The 24,974-nt window shown below is 40.3% G+C and overlaps 1 protein-coding gene across 2 annotated transcripts in view; it reads right to left on the bottom strand.

The window, feature by feature from the left end:
- The window catches only part of ncalda (neurocalcin delta a), a 60,963-nt gene extending 36,316 nt beyond the window's left edge, over window positions 1–24,647 (bottom strand). Inside the window, exons 1-3 of one of the 2 annotated variants that reach the window (XM_010752301.3) lie at window positions 24,491–24,647; window positions 22,276–22,398; window positions 9,063–9,127 (exon numbers count right to left, since the gene is read on the bottom strand). The gene's annotated coding sequence lies outside the window, so the exon portion shown is untranslated. The remainder of the gene's footprint in view (window positions 1–9,062; window positions 9,128–22,275; window positions 22,399–24,490) is intronic. The other variant, XM_010752309.3, reaches the window with a different exon arrangement.
- Window positions 24,648–24,974: the final 327 nt, after the last annotated feature.

A 24,974-nucleotide genomic window follows, 5' to 3' on the forward strand; every position in this document is an offset into this window, starting at 1 on the left:
CCTCCCAACGGACTACAGTGACTAAGGGTATGTGTGGCTGAGTGAGGGGCTTATGGACAGACACAAAATGAAATGCCACACAGGGCAGAGAAAATCGGCAGAGTGCCGGGAAAAGTGATTTAATAAAGCCTGCAGCTCGGATAAAAATGACTATAAAGATGCTGCTGGGGAGTGATGCAGAGAAGCAATCAGCAAAAAGAACAGAAAAACACAAAGAGATCAGATGACGCAAGAAACTGAAATGAGAGCCTGACTCTCAGGTGGATAAATTGGTTCAGGGATGAATTATTCGGGATTAGTGGGCTGACTGGTGATGCCTTAAGGTTAGGTGAATAATCATCCACCATGTTGAAAAAGTTGTATACTGTCTTATATGGGCTGCCTTTGATAGTGTGAAGTGACACTAGTCATCACAGTGTTGGGTTGGGGAGGGATAGAGGGGAGGATAAATAAACAGCAGAAAAAGTTTTTTTTTTCCTGCAGCATAGTGTACATGCCCAATCACTGTGGAAAGTTGGCAGGATTTTCTTTTTTGCAAAAGCACAAAGATTTGGACGGTAGACCTTATCTGACAATCTGATCTCCCTAAAGAGCATTTTTGTAGAGACATGTAACCAGCTTGAGTGAGAGTGTGTGTGTGTGTGTGTGCGTGTGTGTGTGTGTGTGTGTGTGTGTGTGTGTGTGTTAGGATGTAGGGTGGGTAACCGGCACTAGAGGGAATTCCTTCCTCCTGAAATCTCAGGAAGCAACAGTATGGGCGGAAGAGAAAACAACTTCTCTTTCCAAGTCAAACCCTTTAGAAGTTGTTCCTTTCGAAAAGGAAACACTCCCCGCACTCTGTCACTGTTAGAAACTCACTTCTAAATTGTCTATAGAAAGTTTCTTAAATCAGCTCAGGGTAGAAGAAAAGTCAGGTATGAAACAACAGACTCACAAATTCCTGAAATTGCTAATTAACCTAAAACAAGTCTGAGAGATGAAGTGAAACGTTAGTGAGAAAAGAAGAGTGAGAGGTGTCATTGGGCAGTGAGACCTAAAGCCTGAAGGTTGGACCTGTGTCAGAGAGTTGTCATGTTAATCTCAACAGCTGAGCTGGAGCTATTAGATAACAACAGATTAAACATTAGATAATCAGCTGTCAGGGAGGGAATGCCCAGAACTCTTAACAAGGTTTAAGTGTCTTATCCAACAAATCAATGAAAGCACAGAGGGACATACAGTTTCCTCTCTAATCCCAGATAATAGAGGATGGTATTAATGTTTAATAATTCATCTCAGTAAATATGATGCATATTTTGAGAAAAACGCTGCTGGGTGGAGTAATACAAGGCAAGGATTAATGCATAAATGTGTATTGTTGTCCCACATAGCAGAGTAAATGAAGCACTTTTTCGGATGAAACTGTTTCAAACAGTTTTCATAACATGCATCTCAAAATGCTGAAATTCAGTCCACTCAGGATAATATACCTGCACCATCCTGTACAGTGTGATGCGAGTGCTTTTATCTCGTCTCATATACAGATTTTGTTCAGTGCAGTTCCCTGACCTAAACCTCTAATATACGATACATATCTGATATATCGTGTTCCAGTTCACCACACATATCATGCATTTATTTAGAAAGTAAGGGGTCTAGTGTATAGGGTTTAGTGGCATCTAGTAGTGATGTTACAGATTGCAATCACCTGAATACCCCTCGCCTCCACCCTCCACTGTCAAGTGTGTAGGAGAAACTATTGTGACTGGAAAACTTGTGAAAAACACAAAAGGCCCTATCTAGTGACAGTGTTTCATTTGTCCATTCTGGGTTACTGTAGAAACATGGTAGTTCAGCATGGTGTACTGGTATGTACATGGATTTATACAGAGTTAGAGGCGGTGCTCTGTTTATTCTTTTGGAAGCTGTTCAGTTGTGCGTGTAGCCAAAAAAAGTTAGATCTTTAACCATAAAACTCACTGGATCTTCCACGTGTGGTCCATAGAGACTTCCACCAGTTGAACCACCGACTTCCTGTTTAGCCTTGAATCAGAATAAAATGATTTAATCATGCGGCTTTTCGACATTCCAAATGTTATTGGACCAAATGTTTCAAATGTGTATAGTGAAATTTGTTATTTTGCCAGTGTTGTGTCACTCAAAAAACATTTATCTACCGTTTTACAGCTGCTTCTTTCACAACATAAGCTTAAAAGTCGTGAAAGTCTTATTGGGCTAGTGTGTATTATGTGACAGACATTGCTATCATTACATGGTCATGTCAAATTAGCTTCATAGTTTGGCGCTCATGATGTTTGTTCATGTGAGAGAACCCACTCTGTTTGTAAATATAATACATGATAATATATAATATATATCATTCTTATTTTCAGGTGAGTATACACTGATGAAATAGAGACCCTTAAATCTTACACACTGGACCTTTAAGTCTATGAACGGTTGGGGCAGTAAATCAGGATGTGAGGGAAGGTCAACAGCAGAACCCGAGCAAGGGACGACAATGAATGTATTGCTAATTATCCACCTCTTCACCTCCTGACTTTCTTTCACCCCTCTTTACCAATGATGGCCAATAGTGTCACCCAGCCACCTGCCCTCTTGACCCCATTCCCTCTCACCTTCTCCAATCTATTACTCCTGACCTCCTTTTCCTCCATTTCCTTGCCCACCTCATCAACACTTCTTTGACAACTAGTTATTTTCCTAACAGCTACAGGGAACCCTCTTAAGAAGCCCACAGTCAACCCTTGTGCAGTTAAGAATTACAGACCTGCCTCAGTGTATCTCCACCAAAACAAGACCCCCACCTGTCTGGTTTCAAGGCTAGCCACTTATCTAACACTGCCCTCCTTGTCGTCACAGAGGAACTCCAGATTACTAGAGCCTCCCCCTCCTCTGTCATCACCCTGCTGGACCTTTCAGCAGCACTTGACACCATGAACCACAAGATCGTCCATCCTCTGAGAACTGGGAGCCTCAGGCTCTGCTCCAGTTCACAGGGTACTGATGTGAAGACACTGTACGAGTTGAAAATGTTGAGCGAAAATTGAATCTTGAATTAAATCTGCTTCACAACAACAGAGACAAGAGCAAAAGGGAGAGAAAGTGAAGAGTGATATCAGACAGAACTGGACCTCCTGGTGAGTTCTGAATTCAGTCAAAGGCCGAGCTGAACACGATTCGTTCCCACAGTCACAGTCAGTGTTTCCATTGCTAGCTAGCCTACAGCAAGAAATCTGTACAGTTTGTATGCCGTTTCCTGTGCAGATCCCGAATGGAAAAAACAAAAACTCTTCACTCAAACATCACTTTTTTTTTTTCTGGTGACATTCTGGTGTCAACAAGTGCAGATGTAGGTGTCTAATGCGCTGTTGTTCCACCCTCAAGAGGAACATTTTGGAACATAGAGTATTTCTGTCAACACAGGGCACATGCAACACATGATGACTTCAATGACGTGGAGACTGTTGCACAATTACAAGCGTTGCCTTTTGATGAAACTGCCAATTACAACACTTACAGGAATCAGTAGAAACCTGGCTGGCAGACAGGGAAGTGAATTCATCTCCCAGACCTCATATGGTTGTGTGTATAACAATGCACTGTCCTGAGAGGAGAGAGAGAGGGAAAAGGACATCCACATTCACCCTCTACCACCACCAGACATGTAAATGTGCAGCCATGTGTGAACTCACATACTGTAGAAAACCTTGTCTGAAGGAGCTACACTGTACTACACAGTCAAAGAGCTTGTGATGGCACACAGACCTGCAGTCAGAGAGGCACTTACAAACCGAAGCTCATAGCTTTATATGTATATCAGTATAGTAGGATAAATTACAATGGACGGAAGTGAGTAGACCAGAATGTTAAAAAACAAATCTCCTTGTGTGTTATGTAACTGCAGTACATGTGGTAGGCGAAGCTGATGCACCTCGCTGAACAGGCTAATCCAATGTACCACATCGCCTGCCAAAACCAATGACGAAAGCGTCTTAGAGGTCTATGTGGTTGTGTAATAAAAGAGGTTATGATAATGTAAATCAATCAAAGATAACAATTGCAAATTAAAGACAACAACCACTTCTCAATTAAGTCGGCAAGTATTTAAAACAAGAGAAAAAATCACCAACTATTCACATTTTTATGAGATAATTTGTAATCAAGCTACAGCTCTGAAATAGCCGCAAATTTAAAGTGATGCACTGAATTACCACAAGAGGTGCTATTAAAATAATAACTGTGTAGGGAAATTGCACCCATTTCTCCTTTAAGCTGGTGCAACTGTAACAATACTGTGTGTCTGTGTGTATGAAGGATCAAATTAATCTAATAAAAGACGTGTAAGTTTTTTTTAAATTTTGAGATGTTGTTATTAATATCTTATGAATGCAATCCTTTTATTTGAAATCCTAGATCAGAATATTTATCACAGGGATCAACCAAAATTAGGGTTGCCCACCGTGAAGAAATTAATCTAAACTCCAAACACAGAGAGATAATTACAAGACAGATCGTACTGGATATATGATCTGTAATGGCACAGTAAGATAATGTAACAGCCACCTGATTGAGGGAAGAGATGAAGAAAATCACAGCGAGAGGAAAGATGGACGACTCACCATCATATCTTTGTCTGCCTACTACTTTTTTTTGTTTCTGTTCATTCTGAAATGGCACACTCACACTGTGAAACCTTACATAAACTTGCTTTAACAATAATGAACTTCATTAAGGGAATGTCAATACATAAAAAACGATTTGGATTTTAGACGCTCTACATTGCCCACCATCCTCCTCCATCTCTCGCTTCATACTTGTTTTCCATCACCCATGTTTGACCTTGGCTAGACAATCTGTTATATCGAAGGAATAAGTCCAAGTTGTCAGCGCTCTGCGCAGTTGGAAAAGTTTTTCATGCTAAAAGTGATGACTGCAACATTTCTTTATGAAACATACACTCGTGAAGTGATAAGTTGAGGCATTCTGGCAGTTGATGCCTGTGAAAAAGGCGAAGATACCATTATGAGAACTAATTCTAGTATTAGTTATTATTTTTTTTTTAATGGAAGAAATCGCATATCTAATCTGTATTTGAACAAGGACAAAAAAGAAATTCATTCAAAATGTGTCACAACACTGAACATGACTCATTTCATCTACCTCCATGCCCTTAAAAACTAAACAGTGGTAAAAAAAAAAAAAAAAAAGTCTGCCATGACACTAATGAACTAACTAACTAATCTAATTTCCAACCCTCAGACTGCATGTGTTTGGATTGAGGTTATCAGAAAAACACACTTTTAGCAGTAAAGAGGATAAATATGATACAACCTTCACAGCACAGAGGAGGGTTAAAGCAGAGAATAGATCTCTTTTTAGTCTTGACAGTCATAAAGTAAAACACATTGAAAGACTGACTAAATACAGAGGACAACATACTGAACAATAGGTTAACTGTGATTAAAGCAGCATCACTAGGCAGCCACTCCACCAGTTTACGACTACGGTAGTGGCTCTGTGAGGCAAAACTCTGAGCTTTGCTTTAAGCTAAATGCTAAATCAGCATGCTAACATGCTCACAATGACAATGCTAGACTGACTTTTCACCCCGCCTTAGTGTGGCCGTTCTGAACAGCTATAAACACAGGTGATTTCATGTTGGTCAGACACCATGTTGCATGAACTAGTTCCTTTCTAGTATAAACCGACCACAAGAGTCTTAGCCAGCCATGCTAGTGGCCCTGTGAGGCTGTACTAGGGTACAGTGTTTTTTTTAACCAATATGCTAACATGCTGATGTTCAGAAAGCGTTGGGTTTACTGCATTCACCATCTTGGTTTAGTGTGTTAGCATGCTAAAATGTGCGAATTAACTTACTTAACACAAAGTACAGCTGAAGCTGATGGTAAAGTCTGACCTGATGACAAATGTGCAAAAGTCAGAAGATCAACAGAGTTCTTGCAATTTATCATTAGGGAAACTGAATGTGCGTAGCAGATTTCATAGCATTTCATTCTATAACTGATGAGTGAACTGGTGGCCTGACTGACCCATAGACCTAAAGGCTGGCTTCTGTAAAATTTCTGCAAAAAAAGGAGAGAAACTGAGGAAAAACTCTCGAGTTTGGTTGAGATGATGAATAGAGAAACAATGACACTAAAAACTGTACTCTCCAGAGAGCTGTAAGTGAGAGAGATTGGTGACCCTCAGGTAAGCTGTTCAACCTGATGGACTGGATTGTAAAATACTTCTCATAACACACATCATTTGTGATTCAGAACTGTCGGGAAAGACCATCACACGAGATGCAGAAGTACTGATCAGATCTGTTTTATTATATTTCTAGTCTAGTTTTGTTAAGTTGTCACATATATGAATCATTCAAGTCAAACACATTAGAAATAATCTTAATGGACACGAATAAAAAAACACAAACAGTTTCTCTTTGGGAGTGTTTAAGAAGCATCATGGTTCTCTCAGCTCTCTTGGTAGTCATAATAATTATATTACAGCATATGAATCAACCTTTTATGTGTCTATATTTCTTCCTAATCCAGAGTAAAGAAGATCAATATTTACAGAAATTATAATTAATCCCATTTATAGCTGGGGAGATGGGCTGAGAAGAAACAGGAAATTGAGAGTGAAAAGCTTTGTTATACAATCTGCAAAGAGTCTCAAGAGTTACTCAACAGCATTACAACCCACTCCATCCTTGGTGATTCAGGATCTATAAACAGAAGCCAGAAGAAAAGATGGATGACCAGCCTGTCCCATCTATTGTTCTTTATGGCAGACGGCAGGCTCGATGCAGAGAGAGGATTAACCAGAGCCCACTGTCTCAGTCTCTTATCAGAAAGCAGCAGGTTGGGAGTCAGCAGCAAGAAAAAGACACATCACCACCTCCCCTATGAGTCATACTCTGGTCCCCTGCTCACTATTACCGATACACACACACAGACTCTACACACACAATGAATACATGAATACAGACCCAGCACACAAACACGCTTACACAAATCAATAATATCCATGCGGAAACCGAGCCACTGTCTCTGCATATCGATGACTGCCTACTGGCATGGAAGTGATGGACAGATGGAGCTCGCCTATCCAATGCCAGACACAACTATATTAATGGAGTAAACTCACAGCACCAGCCATGACACGTATATCTATTGGAAAAGCACTTCCTGTGAGTCACCCAGTTTTTCCATCTTTGGGCAAATCCTGTCACGTGTTACATAGATACAAAGAAGACTGCCCTCACGTTGTAGTTGATAACTGGATGATTTGACTGACAGAAAAATAATGAACTAGTTTTATAATTCATGAATATTTGCACAATTTTTTCACATTTTGTGAAAATATAGAGTTCACTCCTGCTGTGAACCTCTGCTAAGAGGAAAAGGCTGTCAGAGAGGGTGAGGTAACCCGACCAAACATAACCTTTGTTAAGTCTAGCATGACCTCAGGGAGAGACCTGGAGGCTCTGTAAAACAAGCTCTGCAGGAGTGGGGCCATCACGAGCTTCCAAATAATCTCATGTACAGAAAGAAAAAATATCAAGAGATGACAGGATAGAAATTATAAACAGTGCTGAAAGACAGAAGTGAAATTCAATCAATACTTTCTAAATCTAAAAAAAATGTGCTCTTAAATGTGGCCTGTGAACATAAGATGTCTTCTGTATGTACACACACAAACACATGCAATAGAGAAGGGTGTGTGAAACTCAAATGACACACAATTAACAGAGGTCAAAATGTTCTCTGTGGCTCATTTTGAAGCAGTTCATGGGACAAACCCAACCCTCGCTTCCAGTGTTTGTGCTAAGGTAAGATAACTACCTGTTGGTTCTAGTTTTATATTTAGCAGCCTTGGAAAGAAAGCAAATAAGCTATTTGACAAAACTATTGAATTAAAGTTACAGTAGACAGGTTCTATCAGATCCAGTGAATGTGTAAATCTAGGCTTCAAAACACTTGATCAGTGTGAATTTCATGTTATGTCATCACAACTGAAACCTAAACGTTTCATGTGTCTTGTTCTGTCCATAATAACTACCATCACATGCACCGATATCATGCTAACAGCTACTTAAGAAAGTACCCAACTCAACTAAAGTGAAGTTCCTCTATTCTGAGAAAGCTCTGAGTGGATCTCTCTAAGTGGATGTCATCTTAAGGAAGTTCAGAGGTTCCAATGACAGCAAGTGACCTGAAGTGTGAGTGTGCGTGAGGTAGAGTTGCAGACGGCCCTTGTTTCATGCAGTCGGCCTCTTAACTGGACATGCTGCAGCTGTCCCTCAGTCTGAGAGCTCTGCAGGCCTGTGTGTGTGTGTGTGTGTGTGTGTGTGTGTGTGTGTGTGTGTGTGTTTATGATTAACAACTTAGACTGAACATGTGTGCATCAAAGAGCAAAGGATGTTCAGGCCATTTATCTCTTTTAATGTTAGTTACACACACACACACACACACACACACACACACACACACACACATATATTTGTTCCTGATTTATGAGTGTGTGTATGTGTGACGCGTGTAATGGCCTGTGTTCGGAGGGATCTGGGGGCCTGGGAACTGTGTGGAAATCACATTGGGCTTCCTCTGGCTCATCTCAGAGTCATGGGAAACAACACTGACCAAAAACAACAGGCATCATGCACGCTGCTGCTTGACCACCCAATATTATACTGTTTAGACTGGACATCATCAACCAACTGCTGCCACAGATGAAAGGAGAGAGGATGGATGGATAATTTAAGAGCTCATAATTAGGTCACATACGACTATATATAGAGATCAAAATAAAAAAAACAACAACTATAAACTGAGCAGATCCATCCAAACATGAAGATCTGGGTGAAGTGGAAAAAATACAGTAGATATGCTAATGGTATACACACTCTGTTCTTCACCTTATAAAAACATTTTTATACTATAAAATAATGCATACTGGTAAGTTTGGGAGAATAAAGGTGTACCAAGTGAACAGTCAATTGATGTCCAAGGCAGATAGATGAAAACATGGATTTAATTATTCTTTGTACAAACCCTTAGTGTCTTCTTCTTGGATCACAGGCTGATTTCTGCGTTTCAGACTGCACACAGAGTCAGATCTGTAAAAGGAATATGATTCAAACAGTTAAAAATGATGAATGTTTATAGCTCTATAAGGCTGTAATAAATGGTAATGCCAGCATGCTGAGGGCCAGGTTATGCTAGGAAACAACCAGTCTGAACAGTTCTGATGAAACATACTGGCACCTTAACGTATTTGCTAATTGGCACTAAACACAAAGCACAGTTGAGGCTGATAGTTTTCAAGTTTCTCCAGTCTGCCAGGAAATTTAGCTACTGTACGTTTCAAAGAGAAGTAGTCTTGTTAATAAGACAATGCTTATTTTATGACTCAATATTATCATGATACATCACAAAAATTAATTTTCTCCATCCCCTACTAACCAGGAATTACTAGAATTAAACATAGTCATGTCATGCTCTACATTTAGATCACAGTAGGAGAGCCAGATGAACGCATGCTAAAAACTGGTTAAGTCCTTAATGGATCAAACATATGTGTTAAACATAAATTATAAATCTACAATGTATATGATGATATAATGTGATACTGTTAAAGGCAACTCCACTACTAGACTAATCTTTCTGTAACTAACAGATAATAAATCAGAGAGTGGAATGTGTAGATGAGTTAGGAAATGAAAATGAAAAGGTCAGTGGTGATCAAGAGTGGAAATGATTCATAAACTGAAATTAACTTCAGTCAGAGGGCATTCAGAAAGAAGCTGTTTTTATAAAAGGCACCAGGAAAGAAAGGAAAGCTATAACTAATGACCTGACTGTAACATGTAATGAGCAGTGAATGGAGGCTGACTAATTAATCTATTTAAGGATGGAGGACTTCAGTTCATTACTGTGTTTTTTACCACAGAGCTGAGTAATTTTATAATAATTAATCTTTAATTCTTTGTATTTTTTTTTAATAAGGCCTGATGATTGCTAATATGAAGAGTTTTTATTATCTCTGACAGTACCAGCTAGTGCCATCAGCCTTTTCTTGCTGGAAGTATGATGGAAGCTACCTTCACTGTTGCATCACTGAGGAACTGAACAGCTCCTGGGGTTCATGTCCTCTCACTTCCCCCCAAGCTCTTCCAAATAACACAACTCTTCAGGCAGAGCACAGCTTGATAACCTCAAACTCTGCAGACAAACTGAAATCTATGCATGTGAGGGTGTTTGCATAAGTGTGTTATACAACACTTTGCTTATGTGGAAAACAGAAAGGAATGATCCCAAATCCAACCCAATGAGATATACAGCAGTAGTGCAGAGCAGTTTTGACATTGTGCAAGTTCAGTTATGTTAGCTGTCATCATATGACAGTGCTGTTTGATTGTTTGAAACGCATTCAGCTGGCTGAAGGCATTTCAATCAATGGGATTTCGCAAGTTCCATGTCCTGTGACGAGTCTCATTCATCTGGCTGTTTGGAAAGGAAATGCATGTGCTCTATTGAGAAATATTTGAAATGTTTTTTTTTGTTTTTTTTAATAATTACATTGGTGCGCCATGATAGCTTCATTCTTTGGGAAGAACCCTGCAAAGGGGCCTCCGTAACAGCTCTAACTACAACTCGACACATGAGGTGTTGCTGCTGTGGCTTTCCCAGAATAGTTACTCAGTGGGAAGGTTTTGCACTTCTGAAGATAAATAGACGCACATTTTACCATGTGATAACCCAACACTTTTTAGTGTTGGGTAATTATGTTATTGAGCTTCTCCAGAAATATCTTACAATAGGTTTGCTGATATGAAAGCAAACATTTATCTTGTCCTTTCTGTGACAAAATAATTCAGCAGTACTTCAGCACCTTGCAACCAAACACCAAAGAGTCAGAGAAGAGGGAGAGCGGTGGCTACCTTAGAGAAACCTAGGATTTGTACTTTGGATAATAGTCAATCCATCAAAATACATTCCAACAACAATTCTCTCAGTCCACTGATACCTTCAAATCAAAGGGCATTACTTCCCCTGGTTCTGTGAGATCTGGTTTGGCTCAAGGCAATTTTAATAGTCCCACGAGTATAAGCAGAGTGTTTATGCACCTTCATGCGCTCACTCTTACTTGCCCGCTCTCTTACACACAGGCAAACATATATGTGTAGACACTGCAGATTGGCCTGGGCTCCAACATATTTCACACACCATTTGTGAAACTGCACAAACAATACTGACCTAGAAGTTGGCCTGCCTGACAACCGTATATGGAACGCGTCTTCTGGCTCAATAACAAAATGACTCAATAACTTTGATGTTACATTGTAGGAAAAGAGCTAACACGTAGCTAAAAATAGAACAACTGGTCTGAAAATCCATGATGAAGTCCAGCTTTTGTCTTCTGGCAGGAAATCATATTCGGTACGATTACATCACATCGGAGCTGTTTAAGCAGGCCAATAGCGAGCAAACAGTTTTAATGAGAGGTTATTATTGTAATCAGGCAACAGCAACAGTGGTGAAAGTTATGACATAACAGTCGAGAATAAGTGAAATAGAACTATGTGAGAACACACTAGCTGTTAGCAGATTAAAAATAATCTTTACACCAGCGCAACACTGCAGCTTTTTTCATTTCTTCCATTTTGTTTTTTGTAAAGATGACGTAATTTTTCTCTTTCTAAAAATCTCTGGGGGAAGTGGTGAGCTACCCTGCAGAGGCACATGGTCTCAGTCTCACAGTAGATGAGAGACAGAGTGAGAGAGAGACATAATGGATATAATTGAGAATAATAATGAGAGACAGAAATGCAGAGGGGTTGGAGAGCTCAGGTTGTCTTTGAAAAAAATGTGACAACAGGGACACCGCAGCCTTCTCACTGATTCCATGGCAACATGTTCCATGCAGATAGGTAGGTAAGAAAAAGGAGCTGGAATCAGGTGTAAAAGCAATAACAATATTCAACTCAGAGGATGAAAAAAAAAAAAGGAAATAGCGTCAGTGTCAAATGAGCAGGAACTATAATTCAAGGGATTAACATTTCATTAGCAGCAAGCTCCTGGGCTGTATTTCTGTTGCATTCATGAGGATAAAACATCCTTATAAAATGACAGCAGTGATATATTACAATATATCAGAGCAATGAGTTACTGACATAGTTTCTATGCAAGGTTTGTCCCTGCTGTTTCACAGTGCTTCCTCTTGACATAGACATTTTCAGTGATACCCGTGTTGTGTGGAAAACCACTTGCCGTGCCACCATCACAGGCTGTGATCACATTGTGGTGCAGCGCAGGGATCCCAGCTGAATGGAAATGAGGCATGAGTGGTGCACTTTATGAAAATTAATTGAGAGATTTTCGCCACTGCCCACTAGTGCAGCTATAAGCAGCTCTGACTCAGGATACACAAAGGACTCGATTCAGTACAGCTGACTGTGTTGGATAGGTATTTCACACTGTTGTGTGAGAGAAAGTGATTAACATATTCCATCTTCAGACCTCTCCCTAATGATCTGTTGCACTAAATGTGAGCAGAGTTACTCAGGACTTACACTTGAAGTAATCTACCTGCTCAAACAGGTGCACGACATGAGCCCTGTATCCTAAACAAAGGATGGTACATAAAATGAATTAAGACTACACAACAAATGAGATGTCGTGAGTCCTGTTTGTCACAAAGGAATGAGTAGCGTGAAGGAATTTCACCAGGCCAATCTAGTATCTCAAAAATAAATATGTACTGAAATGGCTGAGAAACAGAGAAAGATGTAACAATGTATTGCTAATCTCCTCGGACACTAGCCCAGGCAGTGTGGGTGTCTGGACCAGACACGCTTCCTTGATCATTCGCTCATCTGCTGAATAAAACTGGACTGCGGCTGCATCGTGTTGTCTTCCTACCATATTTGCTGTGGTAAACTCCCACGTGTAACCCCCTCCTCTTATTCACTCTCTCTCGCTGCTCCCCTACTTGCGGCAGACCGGCTGTCACGGTTTCCAGCCCACTCATTACTGTTCCTCTCTCATATAACTGTCGCTCCAAGAAGATTTCATCCTGCCTGTCCTCTACCGCACACTGGGTGGCAAACTGGAACATTATATAAAGACAATGTGGGCCAAATGCGTGTGTGTGTGTGGCTGTACAGCCATATGTGCATTCACCTGCTTTACCTAAAAAGGTTTGCAGGTGTAATGCATAAATTATAGTGGTAAATGTAGCTTAAAGATAACAAACTTTGATAAAAAAAATGACTGAAAATGAAAAGGTGAAGGCCTTGAATAGTGTTAATAGAAGTTCTTATTAGAAATTAGAAATAATTATTACCAAGTGCTACTAAAGCCCTTGAAGAGTCACCTACCTCACTCAGACAGTCTCTCAAAGGCTTTAGAATAAGTCATTCATTTTGATGAGTGGATTTTTGTCATCTTTATCTAAAAAATGTTTTTTGCAGATTTAACACTTAGAAACAACAATTCATCAAGGTTAGGTGGTTTCATGGTGAGACATTAGTCTCAAAAGCAGTGACAAATGCATGTTTCACAACACGATTTTTTTCACTTTGTGAATGCATTTTGTTTTTTCCTATCCGATGAATTTACCACAAAATTCACAATTTCATTCACAGATCATCGTCCTTACTAGTAATTCATCTTTTTATTTGTGGATTATGAAACTTTTGAGACTAATTTCTTCTCCATATTATGTGTGCTTAAAGCTGCTCTGGCCTTACCTGTGCTTTTTAAACACTCAACTCAATACAGGCATACACATTAAATGTTGAATATTTACTCAAAATAGTTTCATTATTAGTGTTACTGTTATTTATGCCTGCACTAAAGTCTATAACAGAATGAGACCAGCTCCTTGTCCAAACAGTATCTGCCAGACAATCTGTCTCTATTGAATTCACTTTTGTCAATGGCAGAATAAGGTAAACAGTAGCAGTAGTTGTTTTCACTTGTTGCTGTTGCTAACATCAGATGTGCGTGTTTTCAACAACAGCTGCTAAATTTCACTTTGTGGCCGAGTTGGTGTCCGTGCCGTACATAGGCGAGATAGACACGGCAAAGCAGAGACAGAATGCACACATTATGTGTAGGCGTGATCACAAATATAGACATACAGGTGAAACCACATAGGCAGCTGAGTGATAAAAAGAGTCATACAGTTACCAAGAAGTGTGCATATTTAATTTTTTGTGTTTCCATGCCGTACATAAACTGAGATAGAATAATATACAGTGAAGAATATGGGCTGATATACATATCAATATTGGAAGTTAAAAAACGGGTTAAAGGGGTTCAAATAACAGGCATTATAAGTGCCTAAAAAATCCCTGCGATGTCAGTTGTATACCTGTCATGTCTGACAGTGACAGGCGCTCCATCCACCGCAGCATTTTCACATAGTGGTAAAGCCCTGTGCTAATTCAGGGCATGCCCATGAACTCATGGCCAGCCAGGGTGCGAAGCCAGAGCCTGTCAGTGAAGCTTAGCAACTCGTCTGAGAACCCCGAACACAGCCCGCAGCTATTGGTGCCACCACTTCTGACAATCTGTCTGGCCTTGGCAGTTGAGTGTCACTGTGTAGCTGGTGAGGTAATGGAGTGAGGGGTTTAAGGGAGTTATAGTGCATACAATTTGTAGCTCTTGAGATTAAAAATGCGCACTTGATGGTAACCGTATGACTCCTTTTATTGCTCAGCTGTCTACAGTGATGCATGTGTTTGTGTGGTTGCACCTGTATGTCTATATTTGTAATCACGCCTACATATAACATTCACATTCTGTTTCTGCTTCGTCGTGTAGCAGTCTGTCCCCGTCTATGTACGGCATGGACACCAACTCAGCCTCCGAGTGAGATTCAGCAGCTGTTGTTGAAAACACACGCACATCTGATGTTAGCAACAGCAACAAGCGAAAACAACTACTGCTGCTGTTTACCTTATTCTGCCATTGACATTTATCAGAGAGAAAAAAAATCAAAGTGAATTTAATAGAGGCGGATTGTCTAGAAGACACTAACTATGTGGACAAGAAGCTGGTCTCATTCTATCATAGACTGGTATGAACATCATGAAATTCATAATGAAACTATTCAGTCCATATTCATCTTTATATGTGAGACCCACGCTGTGTCGGGCTGTATATAAATCTGAAGTCACTTTCGGGGCAGGCAGAATGACAAACAGAAAAGAGTCATCACTGTGAAATGCCTCAGCTGCTGCCCATTAAAACAGTTCAGAAATGGAGGCACCGTGGTATGTTCCCTACTGGGGTAGATGTTCCACACTCACTTTAAGCACCTGGGTGATGTTGACAGAGGTGTCTGCCAAAAAGGCTCCAGCAGGCCTTTGCATTTGGAAATGGGGTCCTTTACTTTTCCTCAGGGCATATCCATAGTGTATCTTTGGGATACTGGGGCCCATTTCACAAAATGGTTTTAGGAGAACTGCTTTACACACAGATTGCAGACGGTGCTAGCATCCCATTTACTTTCCTCTTGCAAGCATGTTTTTCAGTATTCAGTTAAATGTGTAAAAAATTAGTTAAGGGGGAGAATGGATTTCACGCCGCTGTGACAACACTGATACATTATCACATTTTGAAGTTGATATGGCCAAAATCCACACTCACTTTTAGCTCTGTTTACTCTCCACGAAGAAAAGTAAAAATGTAAAAAAAAAATTCGAATGGAACATTTTATAATGAATGAGGTCAACTGAAAACAGGCTAGTAACATGACTAGTATAAAAAGAGCATACCACATAGAGGACGCAGAGGGGTTCACCACCACACGCAAGACTGTGAAGGCAAATAGTGCAACAATTTAATGGGTGTAACAATTTAAAAAAAATGTTTCCCAATGTAAAATTTCAAAGAATCTGTGGATTTTTTCATTTCATTGTCACCAGTACATAATATCATTAAGAGGTTCAGAAAAGAAAAGAAATCTCTCAATGCAAGAGACAAGGCTGATAACCGATGTTGGATGACCGTGATCTTCAGGCCCTTTGACAGCACCATATCAAAACAGACACAAATCTGTTGTGAGTACTGCATCGGCAGAGGAACACTTGCAGAAATCATTGTCTGTGAACACAGTTCACAGTTTATCCCTGCATTCACAAAAACAAGTTGAAACTGTATATAAACCAGATCCAGAAATACCACTGCCTTCTGTGGCTGAAGCTGATTTAAGATGGACTGAGGTGATGTAGAAAACTCTCCTGTGGTTTGAAGAGTCAAAATTTGAAATTCTGTTTGGAAATCATGGACGTCAGCTCCTCTGGGCTAAGGAGGAGAGGGACCATCAGGCTTAGTATCAGCACACAGCTCAAAAGCCAGCATCCGTGATGTTCATCGATGCACACGGCATGGCTAATCTGCACATTTGTCTTTATTAATACTGAACAATATATATATATATATATAATTTCCATTCCTTTGGGATTCAGCAGGTCATGAGCTGTGTTTGTAAAAACATGTGTGTGGGTCTGAGAAATGCTTGACATGTTTTTGACACATGAAGAGTTCACAGTAGTGCTCGGTTCAATTCAGACATGTATGGCCATTCACCACCACATGGAGTTCAGAATCCACTGGAATCTTTTTCTGATTGTGTATGAGGGAAGAGATATTTGGCTTTATTTAGCATCTGAAGGCCCTGAAAGCCATCACCAGACTGTTAGACCCTGGCAGTTGGTCTGTGTCTTTCTATCTGACCTTAATTGAGGGAAGTCATGCCAGACGGACAGATTTACTGATAGACAGACACACAGAGTTGAGTAATAACAGCCAGCTGGTGCGTACAGCTGACATTTGAATGAGAGGCTGCAGAGGGCTGTGGGTTTCTAAGCATACCATCAGATGGGCGCGGTGAAGGATGCAGCACTGATTGAGAGAAAATCCTCAAAATAAAGATGATCCATGAAAAAATATGCTGGTGTAAAACTGAAGGAAAGCTACACCACGTGGCTCCAAACTGACTACAGAGCTACAGATCTACAGCCCACATAATGTGTAGAGCTATTAGTAAGCTTAACTACACTGTCCAGACAATTCAATTAGATGTTAGTTACTGTTAGTGCCAGCTGTAAACGGTGCTGTCATGTAACACAGACAAACACTTGCACACAATGATTTTTATCTCTCTGCAGTCCCCTTTAATAAAATTATCAGACAAATAGTATATCCATTTATTATTATATACAAATACTATTTTAAGAGAGCAATTCTACCTTTATTATAAAACACTGAAGACAAACTAAAAGATTGAAGAGAAAGCTGAAACAGGACAAATGCTGCTATGACAAACACTGTGTTTTAGACTCTTAACCACAACAGCATAATTTGCATAGTAGCAAATACATAGTGCATGTGTGCTGGATGACTGCATTGATTTTACTAAAGTCTGTCATCACATTTAATGTCTGCCATTGTTATAATCTACCACATCAGACCAACTGGCAGTGCAGAGCTATGATGACTCACAGGTCAGAGAATGTCATCTGACCAATCACTGGGCCAGGTGTCAGCACTCAGTCATCTATGGAGCGCAGCCTTGCTCTGACACACATGAGACATGCTGGGTGCCTTTCATCCGACTTAATCCCTCTATCCACCACGTTCTATAACATGAAACATGATATATCAACTACAATCAAATAATATTTAATGTGATTATTACAACCTGAACGTCGGCCAGAGATGTAAATTAACAACAACAAACTGCTGTGTCTGATCTGTGGTTCTACTATTTTATAGCAGTGCTGTCAGGAAAATCCCTGAGTCACTGGTTCAGATCAAAGACAACGCGTCATAGCTTCAAATTTCAGATTTCAGCGTCTACTCCCACATCCACTCTGAAAGAGACTCAAGAGTCAGCTACTTTTTGATTTTGATAATTAGAACATTTTCTATACTTCATTTTGGTGTTTTTTATTAGTACATTTTTTGTATGTCACACCTGAAATGTGGTAAATGTAGGTAAACAAATATGCATGCACAAGATAAAAAAGACAAAATGTTAACTGCCAAGTTGACATTCCATTTCATTTATAAACATAAATGCAGTTGTTAGGGACAAACATCTCAAGAGAAGAGATGTTTTGCACCAGATTTATCATCTAGTTAGGTTCCATCCCTGCAGGTAAACATGTAAATAAGGAAATATACTGCAGCCATATTCAAGATATGAGTTTGAATGATACAGTAATGGCACCGTAATGTCACCTAGGGGGGTTACAATTTGATTTGACTTTTTTCAGGTCAAGTCTTTGCAGATGTAAAAACTGGAATATTTTCAAAGGGGTCCCTTGACCTTTACAGACATGCCCACTCGAGGCTAATGCTTGCAGTTTAGGGAAAAAAGGGGGGGGTTTTGCATGCAGTGTAAGTGTGTTATTTTGGCCTATACTGTATTTGAATATTTCTGCATACTGGGTATGTAAAGTATTAGAATTGCATAAATTAGATCTGACTGGAAACCTTTTGTGCCATCGAGAATGATCACAAACTAGAGATAGAGAGCATTCAGAGGATGGGTGGATGGCTTCCCTACAACATTAAAGGGGGTTCTGAGCCTTGAAAAACTTTCTGAATAGGTGCCTACATAAAACACAGTGGCAATCTTCATGTCCCCAGCTTCCAAATCATGTATATGACTTCTATGTGGTTTAGAATGTACACCTGCCCTTTTGATTTCAATGCTCCAAACTTAAAGCTCACTTTTTTTAACATGAAATTGAAACTGTTGCATGCCTACTGTCACCCATTTCCTAAGGGTGCACATTTTTTAAATTTTCTGCTCACTGCCACGTTTTTGAGATACTGCAGCCGGAAGTTAAATTTGAAAAATAGGTGGAACTGAGCCGATGACTGGCATCAGTTCATAAGTGAGCCAGGCCTGCTCCTGATGGTAGTGGGCAGCACATCATGTTCCCTTGTTCAAGCTGTCATTACCGTGTCCGTGGGAAGCAGGAGGCTGACAGCTGATGATCCTGTTTGATGTCAGCCACTGAGCCACTCGTGTCAAGCAGAGGCAGAGGCACGAGGGAACAACTGCAGAGCTCTGCACACTGAGGGTGGGCAGCATGCTGTGATATTTGTCTGTATCTGCATCAAGGATATTTCATGAAGGACATTCCTGGACATTAGAATTTCAGTTATTTCTCTCCTCTGCAGGACATCGTGGAAATATAGTATCAGTGTTGTCTTTAAGTTTTCCCTAATAAGGAGCATCCTGGTGGCTTTGTGGTGGAAAGGCACGTACCATGTGACTGGGACATCATGAGTTTGGATCTGGCATGTGTTACACGTTGTCCCCCTCAAGTACTCCCAACCTCTCCAGTCTCAATATTTAAAATTAACTTGCCAATAAATGCTGAGTAAAAAAATAAACACAATCCTCAGAAAGAAATTTGATCTGTTCAACGTTTTGTTTTATGATCAGGGGGGGTCCGGAGGGGGGCTCAGCTAGCAGCATTATAGCTGTGTCCTTGGTTTCAATGAGGAATGTTAACAATTCTAACTATCCATCCTGGGAAAACTGAAGGACTAATGTGGAAACTGTTTCCCACAGTGTCAATGTTTGATAAGGAAGTCCCGTGTGGATGCTATCAGAACCACAAACCAGCGATAATGTATTATATAGATACCCTTGCAGTGTCTTACAGACATGAACAATGACCACATGATTTAGGAATTAAAGGTTCTCACTTTCCATGAGTGCAGGGAAACCTACTGTGGCTATAAAACCCACAAGCACTACAAAAGGCCTTTCAAAAACAATACAAACAAAAACAATGATTCCTATCTTCACGTCAAGACCTTTAAGGATACAAGTCTCAAAGAATCTTGTATCCCCTTCTTCTTTAGTCTCATGCTGTAGATGTCATCAAGGGACAGTAGCTCCTGGCATATGACTTCTGACGCAGTGCTTGTCCAGACATTTCCTGTCTTGTCCTGAGCGGTTTCCATACCACACAGTTATGCCGGAGGTGAGGATGCAATGCTCTCAATTCAAGCATGATAAAATTGCTTCATTCCTTCCTGTTACATGGAAAACTTCTTCAGTCTTTGTTGAGCTTTCTTCTTGTAACAACTGCAGTTTAACTGTTTGTTTTTTTTTGTTAATCATACTTTGTATATAGTATGATTGTAGCATCATTCATCATTCGGGAATTCATGATACATATCTATATTTATTTTCACACTTCACTCCCTAGCTAATTCTTGCAGCTCCTGTTTTAGGATCCCTAGTCAGATGGGATGTGTATTATGGGTCTGCCCTGGGATTCACCGGGATTATCCTCACAGGGAGGCATCCTGGGAGCAGCCTAATCAAATACCACAACCCTCAACTGGTTCCTTTGAAGCCAAAGACACCATGCCAAAAAGACAACTCATTTTCAGTCGCTTGTGTCCCTGATCTCATCCTCTCAGTTACTACCCAAAGCTCTATTGACTATATAAAAAGGGGCCTGATCGAGAGTGATTCAAGAACCATGATGGACTGACTAGTAGCAGAAAGAGCAACTGGAATAGGGAAACCAAACAAATAAGGTGAGTGTCGAGGGTAACATAAGTGATGAAATACAGCGCATTGTAAAGTAACAGGAGAGAATAATGTAATATGAAATGCTTCTTCTAAAACCACTACAAAGATGTCTTACTGTATTATGCGCTGATGATGAGATGATTTGCTCCCTGTAAGATGGTGTTTAGTAGTATTTCACTGAAATCACATCCAATATTAAAACCACTTATTCTGAATTTCATTTCACATCCTCTGTGGAATCTTACCAGGTTTACGTTTAAATGTTGACAACTTTTTTTTGGCTGAAAACGCAGAAACAGTTATTAGTGGGAGCCTCATTAATGTTTACTGCCTGTATCTAGAACCTGAAAGTGAGACGAGCATCAGAATAAATGAAACATTAATTAAATGTGACACATTCAGTGAAGAGCTGAAGCATGAGTACCTCACAAGCTACTCACTCCAAATACTGAAGGTCCTGGTTCAGAACTATGAAGCTGGTGAGATTAAAATGATCTGAAATCAAAATTAAACTGATCGGCTGACTGCTGTGCTGAACTACAAAAACACGCAGTCAGCTGGCGGTTGTATAATGATGTCACAGAGTGATGTATCTTCACTCATAACTATCTTTGGCTGAATACAGCTGCAGAGAGCACGTTAAGCAGAGAACAGACAGGTTTTTCGTTTTAGCCATTACCGAATTAACATGGATTGGCCATGGCTGACCCAACCTGCCGCTGCTGATATTTGTTAGATTAAGCAACAACGGTCAGTTTAAAATGAGAAGCCTGCCACCTACTGTGTGTGTTTTCCATCGCTAAACAACAAGAGTAAGGAGAGTTCAAAAAGACATTAGTGTCTGAGCTTGATAAAATGGAACCAACTATCCAAAAACACACAACTAGACAAATGCATTTCTTTAAATTTCAATACCAGAGCCACTATCTATATAATCACAATAAATACAGTACTTCCACTCCTACTGTAAACTCTACTGGAACTGCTCCTGAGATGATGTAAATCTGATTTTAAGTAGTGGTTACCTCATGATATACACGGACATCTCAGTGTCAGCGTGCTAATGTGTTAGTTTTAAATCCAGCAGCAGTCAGAACAGCTGTAAGTCTCCTTGATATCTAACAGACAGTAAATAAAAAAACGCTTTAATACTCCATTCATCTCTCTGTTTGTAGTTGCAGTGAGCTGGAACCTATCACAGCACACATTGGGAACGAGGCCAGCTTATCAGAGGGATAACATTAAACAGGCATCACGCACTTAGTATATCCAGGCAGTTCACTTAAACTGTGTGTCTTTGGACTGTGGCAAGAAATAGGTTCCGCCCCATGCTCTGAGACCACAGTGTTAACCAAAGCTTTTACTAACAAATGCAGTGTCACGGTAAGTGTGTGCTGACGGAAGGCCAGCGTGATGAAACGTAGCATAGGCGAGACCAATGTCACCGTTTTGTCAGTTGACAAAAAAGTAATCACTGCTGCCCTAATTAAAATACATTCACAGCAGTGAAATCAATTTCTTTTACAATGGCTGTCTGCTGGGACGCCCAAGAGGATTTGAATGTATGCAGCAGTTTTTGTAATACCAAGTTTGATGTCTACATATTGATGAGCTCATATATTCAAACTCCTGCACTTATTTACAGACAAGCTAACTCATTCAAATGCTGGAGTTGTCACTCACCGGCTGGAACGCGTGGACACCTGCAGCCCGGTCACTGGTTTCAGACTGCTGGGTCACTGCTGCTGGTGTTTGGGTTCACAGGGTCCCTATCCACCTATGACCTTATCTGGAAGTTAACAGCAGCTGAGGGAAGATGGAAAGAGACTTATGAACTTCTGTTTTATTGCCAGAAGTGTATATATTAGTGTATAAGTGTATCCATAAATGTGTGTGTGCATGAATGTGTTTTGGGATTAATGTGCGTGTTGAAATAATGAGTAGTTCAGTGGGAGGTTGCATATCACTGACTGAGATCCAGACATGTGTGGCCTGCGTGGTTCAGGGTCACTGACCTGCAGAGCCAACACAAGCATGAGATCCTGGTTTGACTTCAGAGTACATGTATGGGGTCAGAGGAAACACCGACTGAGAGCAAAACTTGGATGTATAATCACAGCCTCAGGCGAAAGCTCCTCAGATGATCAATGACTCTGCGTTCTGAGTGTCTCAGTAAATAAAGCACTAGGACGAAGGAACTCTCCTCCCACTGTTTTTGTTTCATAATTAACAAACAGGAAATAACTAAGTATCCTTTACTTGTGACAAACAGCTAAAAAAAAACAACTAACACAAACTAACAAACGCATCTCTCCATCACAATCATAACAGTAAAAGCTGACCGATCTTTCATTAATCCGCAGCAACAGCAGTGAGCCGAGTACCTGCTCAGCCTGTTGATGCTGACTGCAGCTGTCAGCAATAACACACTGCCTGATGATGTGCGACCCGCCCCAGATGTCGTCTCATCTGGCTCCCCGCACATCTAATAAACTGAGGAGGTAAGGTGAGAAATCGACTTTGCACATCCAGAGGGGGGGAGGGATCTCCACCCAACAACACTTCTTTAATACTGCCCAGATGTTTTACACTTCTTTAACAACATGTAAAACATGTCATCATACTAATGGAGACGTGCTGAAAAATGACAGTGACTGTGGAGGAAAATTGATTGGCATAACCTAAGAAAGATAAACCGCACCACTGAATACTTTAATAATCCCCTGGGATTATTAAAGTATTTCTGATTCTGATAATAATACAACATAACAATCCCACCATCTCTAATGTGAAGAGTTGCTGCTTTAGCTTGTCTCACATGAAAGTAAACTGAATATTTTTTATTATTTTCATGAGCACTTTTCAGTATTTTCTGATGTTGCAGAGTCCAAACGAATGAATCTACTATTTAAAAAATGGACATGTAAACTAATGGATCATGACAGTAATTGTTAGACACAAAAATTCAACTTTTTTCTCACAGCTGTAGGGGCAGTGCATCTTAGGAGCTTAAGTAGATTTACAGTGGCTGATGATCTCAGATCTAGTTTGGCATTTCCGTACAGCCATAACTTATCAGCAGACATAAACAAAGATAAGATACACTTAATTTAGGCATAAGGTTGATCTCATTGCATAACATGAGATGAATTAATGAAGACGGTGGGCAATTAGACTTTAGAGTTTGTTTATTGTGTAAGCTACATGAGTAGATTGTGGCCAAGTCAGTTATAAAGTATGTTGGCCAAGTAAGAAATGTGTGTAACGCATAAAGATTTGCAAAATCTTCTCTGTACATAAAAGTTCTGATGAGGAAAAGCTTCAATCAAATATTTTTTATCTCCACCTTTGGTGATTCCTCCTTCATGTTGAAAACACCTTCAGCGCCTGAGCGCCTCCAAATGTTCTGCTCACAGAACAGGAAACAACAAACTCACTTGTTTCAGTGTGTGTACGCCTACAGCACAACCTGTGGAAACCCTTAAAGCAATGAGAGCAGCGTGTTCGTTAATAAACGTGATAGTACAGACGTAATAATGGTGCAACAAAAGCCCGCGAACGCTGACACCGAGAAACAAAGTTTGTATCGTTACTCTCAATTAGCACGACGAGCTAATGTGCTGCGGCTGGATGCGTGTATATGTTTCTGTATGTTGACCTGACCTGCGGCCCACAGACTGAGCCAGACATGCCTGATAGATAACTGTGCACACACGCCAGTACAAGTTGAAGTCTTCTCAAACAAGACTGCTTTCATTTTAAAGGAGAAGAGGATTTTTGTTTTGTTTTGCCAGAGTTTAAAACAGCGTCACGTTTCTATATGTTGAGTCTCTGTGAGGTTCTTTAAGAGGACACAAACCAGTACGAGCTAAAACACCGGGAACAGCAGGAGACTTACCACTTAACCCGGGTCAGAGGTGTCACCGGGTGTGTCTTCTTCATCTGCCGGTAACTCGGTAAAGTACAGAGCAGCACAGTAACACATGTATCCCAACAAGTGTCAGTGTGGAAGAGCTGGCTCAAAGATAGCATGTACAGAGGATGGACTACAGGAGAGGAAAACCGCCGCATCTTCCGGTCTGAAAACTTGTATCTGTCATGACGCATGCGCCTTGAGTCAAGGGATAAATGCATGCATTAGATTAGATTAGATTAGATTAGATTAGATTAGATTAGATTATTTTATTTCATTAAATTTCATTAGACGAGTTATAGTACTTTTATTTAGAAACAATCTAGATTAATATCCTGAAGCAATATGTGACCGCCATATCTGCGCACATATCCAGAAAAAGAGCAGAGTGAGACTTCTCTCTTGTTCCTCCTATCCACCGACTCTAGTTGAATTACGTTATGATTGTGCCTGTGGCGCCATCCAGTGG

This window comes from Larimichthys crocea, chromosome XIII, assembly GCF_000972845.2.
Source record: "Larimichthys crocea isolate SSNF chromosome XIII, L_crocea_2.0, whole genome shotgun sequence".
In the NCBI taxonomy this organism is placed as follows: domain Eukaryota; kingdom Metazoa; phylum Chordata; class Actinopteri; family Sciaenidae; genus Larimichthys; species Larimichthys crocea.